Below are 6,000 nucleotides of genomic sequence, written 5' to 3'. Positions count from 1 at the left end.
ATTAAATTCAAACAGGCCCATAGGCGTAGTGAAAGCGGTCTTCTCTCAATCTTCTGGGGCCATAGGTACTTGCCAGTACCCGCTAGTTAAGTCCAGAGTGGAGAAGTAGGCTGATGACACCAGGGCAGTCAAGGACTCCTCAATGCGTGGTAACGGATAAGCGTCTTTGTGGGTGATTTGATAAATTTTTCTATAATCCACACAGAACCTTATGCTGCCATCTTTTTTTCGGACAAGAACTAGGGGCGCAGCCCAGGGACTATGACTGTCCCGGATTATATTAGAGTCCTTCATCTCCTGTATCATCTCTTTCACAGACTGATAGGTAGTCGGTGGTATGGGTCTGTATCTCTCCTTGATAGGAGGATGAGAGCCAATGGGTATGGTGTGTTTGATTACACTGACCTCTCCGTAGTCTGTGGAGTGCTTGCTAAAGGCCTTGTGGTGCTCTTTCACCAAACTCAGGACTCCATCTATTTGCTCCTTCGGGGTGGATTCGTTCCCCACATGAAGTTCTTCCCACCAGGATACTGAAGAGGCGCTGGCAGGGGCGCTGCTGCTATGTGTGGTCTGGAACGTCTCCGTGGCAGGCAGACAGATCACATCCTGAAACGACACCTGGAAAAGCTGAGCAACGGGGCAGTGCTTAAAAAGAGTAATGGGGTGATCACCAAAATTAATCAAACGGACAGGCACTTTACCTTGAGACACAGTCACCAGACTCTTGGCTGTTCGCACAAAGGGATGATTCTCAATTTGAATAGGTTCCACTAGGGCTTGATAGTCCTGGCCCTGGATCCCTAACACAGCACGACACCATAGGATAATCTGGGAATTTGGAGGCAGAATTACCGGCCGGTTATCCCAAATCCGGACAGTACAGATTTCTCCTTTTCCATTTGCGAACCTTTGTTGAGCACACAGCACACTGATAGTCTTTTGAATGACTCTTTTAGAAGCAGGTGAGGCTGAGGGTATAGTTTGATTCAATGCTTCAAGTACTTCAGAGTAACAATTTTTAAAGACATTAGTCCCTAGGATCACAGGGTGTCCCCCTTTATCTCCGGCTTGTACCACAATCACACCTTGCTGTGGTAAGGTGGCTTCTCCCACCTGAAGGGTAGGTTCCCAGTACCCATGAACTTTCACTGGCTTACCGTTGCTGGCAATGATATCCAGCCAGGATTCTGGCGGCTGGGTGAGGAGACTTGAATCCCAGAATTTGTCAAAGGCGGGTCGTTGGATGGTGGTGACCTGAGACCCAGTATCCAGCAGGGCTTCAAAAGGTATCCCGTTGATGCATATGTTAATTTTTGGACGAGATCCTATGTATCTGGGTACCCAGCTTGGATCCTTTGGACCTATTGTTCTACCTCCCGAGGGGCGGTCCTCGGCCTCGGGGGTGGCCGTTTAACTGCTAACACTTTGATTCAGTGTGTCCATACTTTTTACAATAGTGGCAGAGAGGCTGCCTGCGACTCCTGGACCGACAACTCGGTCGCCCATCAGGTTCTTTGGGGTATACATCTTTATATGCAGATGGGAGCCTTGGAGGCAGGGGGCTTTCATCTTTCAGTAACAATGGTCTCTCCCATTCCTCTATTTTCCTGCACACCTTCTCCAGGGTCTTAGTGAGATGATTTACCTGCTCCATTAGTGCTGCCACCACATCTGTTACTGGAGCCTGCGTGGCTTGACTGACGGTTTTCGGCCGACAGGCCTGAGGTTCAAGGGGGGCTGCTGGCCCCGTAGCCAGGTTTTAGCCTAGGATACTGATGGCCAGCTCTTTAAAGTCCAAAAACGCACAATTGGGGTGTTGGGCCGACAGCATCCTCAGCTGGCCCTTTAAGTGCTCAGTATTTATACCCGCAATGAACTGCTCTCTTAGAGTCCTGTCTTGGTCCTCGGCCTCCTTGGGGTCCACCTGGACCACAGCTCTCATAGTGCCCCCCTGTGTGCATAGTGCACACAGCATCAGGGATGTTACCATGGCAGCCAGGGCTTCAGTAGTGTCCTGGCTGCCATGGTAACCGATCGGAGCCCCAGGATTACACTGCTGGGGCAACAATCACAACTGCAACACCAATGAGGAGGAGGGGAGTCATATTTACCCTGATAGAGCTCTATCAGGGTAAATAGGACTTCACACTCTCCCTGCTGCCCTGTGCATATTGCACACAGCATCAGGGATGTTACCATGGCAGCCAGGGCTTCAGTAGTGTCCTGGCTGCAATGGTAACCGATCGGAGCCCCAGGATTACACTGCTGGGGCAACGATCACAACTGCAACTGCACCACCAATGAGGAGGAGGGGAGGGGACCCTGTGGCCACTGCCACCAATGATTTTAATATTGTGGGGTGGCGTGGAGAGGGCGCACTGTGCCACTAATGATTTTAATACTGGGGAGGGGGCGCACTGCACCACCAATGATTTTAATACTTGGGGGCGGAGGGGGGCGCACTGCGCCACCAATGATAATTAACCTTTAATACAGGAGGCAGGTACTGGCAGCAAATCAGCGGCAGTTAACCCCTCAGGTGCCGCACCTGAGGGGTTAACTGCCGCTGATCGCAGCTCCCTGTCAGAGGCAGGGTGTCGGCAATTTGATTCTGCTGCCGGCACCTGCCTCCTGTATTAAAAGTTAAAAACTACCTTTCGTGGGTTCAGACTTAGTTAACCACTTCCCATCTGGGCCATTTGCCCCCTTCCTGACCAGGCCTAATTTTGCAAAACTGACATATCTCACTTTATGTGGTAATAACTTTGGAACGCCTTTACTTATCCAAGCCATTCAGAGATTGTTTTCTCGTGACACATTGTACTTCATTATAGTCATAAATTTGAGTCAATATATTTCACCTTTATTTATGAAAAAATCCCAAATTTACCAATTTTCTAAATTTCAATTTCTCTGCTTTTAAAACAGAAAGTGATACCTCATAAAATATTTATTACTTAACATTCCCCATATGTCTACTTTATGTTGGCATCATTTTGGAAATGTCATTTTATTTTTTTAGGACGTTAGAAGGCTTAGAAGTAATTCTTCAAATTTTTAAGAAAATTGACAAAACCCACTTTTTAAGGACCAGTTCAGGTCTGAAGTGGATACCCCCATAAATGACCCCATTGTAGAAACTACACCCCTCATGTTACTTAAAACCGATTTTACAAACTTTGTTAACCCTTTAGGCATTCCACAAGAATTAAAGGAAAATGGAGATCAAATTTTTAAATTTCACTTTTTTGGCAGATTTTCCATTTTAATCCAATTTTTTCTTTAACACATCGATGGTTAACAGCCAAACAAAACTCAATATTTATTACCCAGATTCTGCGGTTTACAGAAACACCCCACATGCGGTCATAAACTGCTGTATGGGCACACAGCAGGGCGCAGAAGAAAAGGAACTCCACATGGTTTTTAGATGCCATGTCCCATTTGAAGCTCCCCTGATGCACCCTTACAGTAGAAACTCCCAAGAAGTGATCCCATTTTGGAAACTAGGGGATAAGGTGCCAGTTTTATTGGTACTATTTTTGGGTACATATGATTTTTTGATCATTCATTATAACACTTTATGGGGCAAGGTGACCAAAACATTGGTGGTTTTAGCACAGTTTTTATTTATTTTTACAGCGTTCACCTGAGGGGTTCAGTCAAGTGACATTTTTATAGAGCAGATTGTTACGGATGTGGCGATACCTAATATGTATACTTTTTCTTATTTATTAGTTTTACACAATAATAGCATTTTTGAAACAAAAAATTGTTTTAATGTGTCTATGTTATGAGAGCTATAGTTTTTTTATTTTTTGAGAGATTTTCTTATGTAGGGGCTCATTTTTTGCGGGATGAGGTGACGGTTTTATTGGTACCATTTTGTGGGACATACGCCTTTTTGATCACTTGGTGTTGCACTTTTTGTGATGTAAGGTGACAAAAATTGCTTGTTTTGACACAGTTTTTTTTGTTTTTTACGCTGTTCAACCGAGGGGTTAGGTCATGTGATATTTTTATAGAGCTGGTTTTTACGGACGCGGCAATACCTAATATGTATACTTTTTTTTTTTATTTCACTTTAACACAATAATAGCATTTTTGAAACCAAAAAAATGATGTTTTAGTGTCTCCATGTTCTAAGAGCTATATTTTTTTAATTTTTTGAGAGATTTTCTTATGTAGGGGCTCATTTTTTGCGGGATGAGGTGATGGTTTTATTGGTACCATTTTGTGGGACATACGCCTTTTTGATCACTTGATGTTGCACTTTTTGTGATGTAAGGTGACAAAAATGCCTTTTTTTGACAGTTATTATTTTTTTTTTTATGGTGTTTATTGGAATGGGTTGATTATGTGATATATTTATAGAGCCGACCGTCACGGACGCAGCAATACCAAATATGTCTATTTTATTTTTTCTATTTTTAACATTTTTTTTTATTCCTTACTTGGGGAATTTTTTTTTTTACATGTGAAATCTTTTTTATTTACTTTATTTTTTATTTTACACTTTTCGTCCCCCATAAGGCCATACAAGACCACTGGGGGACATTTACTTCACTTTTTCTTTTTTTTTCCACTTTCGATTTCTCCTGTAACTGGGGCTGACATAGTAGCCCCAGTTACAGGAAAAATGCACCCCCCAGAGAGGATGTACAGCGTAATACAGCGCTGTACAGCCTCAGTGCAGGTCTGATCGAGGTCTGTGAAAGACCTCACACAGCTCCTGCATTTTCCGGTCCCGGCGGTCACATGACATTTTTTTATTTCAGCTTTTAACAAGTGTCCCTGCTAAGCCCCTGCCAGCCCTGCACAGCCAGGAGTGCCAGTCACAGAAGGAAAGCACCTCTGATACAAGCAGGGTGCTTTAGGACCCAGACAGCAGCACAGGCTTCAGGCATGGACAGGTTGCTCCTCCATGGCACATGCAGGGATGGAGGAGACAGGCATCTGTGAGAGCAGGACAGGAGGGGGCGTGGTGAGAGCAGGACAGGAGGGGACGTGGTGAGAGCAGGACAGGAGGGGGTGTGGCTTCAGCTTAAGAAGATATCTTAGTAAGTGTAATATCTCCCTACTTTCTTTATAGTTGTAATAAGTGCTAACAGAGTGGACAACCCCTTTAAGTATTATTATACTGCTCCTACATAAAATAATATAACTACTATGATACCGCCTCCTATGTACAAAAATATAACTATTATAATACTGCTTCTATGTATAAGAATATAACAACTATAATACTGCTTCTATGTATAAGAATATAACTTTAATACTGTGACTATGTACAAGAATGTATCTACTATTATATTGCCTCCTACTTATATACAGTCCTGATCAGAAGTTTAAGACCACTTGAAAAATGGCAAAAAATCCTATTTAGCATGGCTGGATCTTAACAAGGTTCCAAGTAGAGCTTCAACATGCAACAAGAAATGGGAGTGAGACAAAACATTTTTTGAACATTCAATTTAATGAAAACAACGAATAAACTGAAACAGGCTGTTTTTCAGCTGATCAAAAGTTTAGGACCACACCTCCAAAAAAAACTAAACCCCCCCAAAACAGAAATCCAACTTCCAAACATGAACTCAGTAATGAGTAGCTCCGCTGTTATTGTTTATCACTTCTAAAATTCGTTTTGGCATGCTTGATGCAAGCGTTTCCATGAGGTGAGTGGGAACATTTCTCCAAGTGGTGAAGACGACCGCACGAAGGCCATCTACTGTCTGGAACTGTTGTCCATTTTTGTAAACTTCCCTTGCCATCCATCCCCAAAGGTTCTCAATTGGATTTAGATCAGGGGAACAGGCAGGATGGGCCAAAAGAGTGATGTTATTCTCCTGGAAGAAGTCCCTTGTCCGGCGGGCATTGTGTACTGTAGCGTTGTCCTGTTGAAAAACCCAGTCGTTACCACACAGACGAGGGCCCTCAGTCATGAGGAATGCTCTCTGTAACATCTGGACATAGCCAGCGGCCGTTTAATGCCCCTGCACT

Source organism: Bufo bufo, chromosome 1 (assembly GCF_905171765.1).
Source record: "Bufo bufo chromosome 1, aBufBuf1.1, whole genome shotgun sequence".
Lineage (NCBI taxonomy): Eukaryota > Metazoa > Chordata > Amphibia > Anura > Bufonidae > Bufo > Bufo bufo.
The sequence above is the reverse complement of the archived record's forward strand: the minus strand, read 5'-3'. Positions refer to the sequence as shown.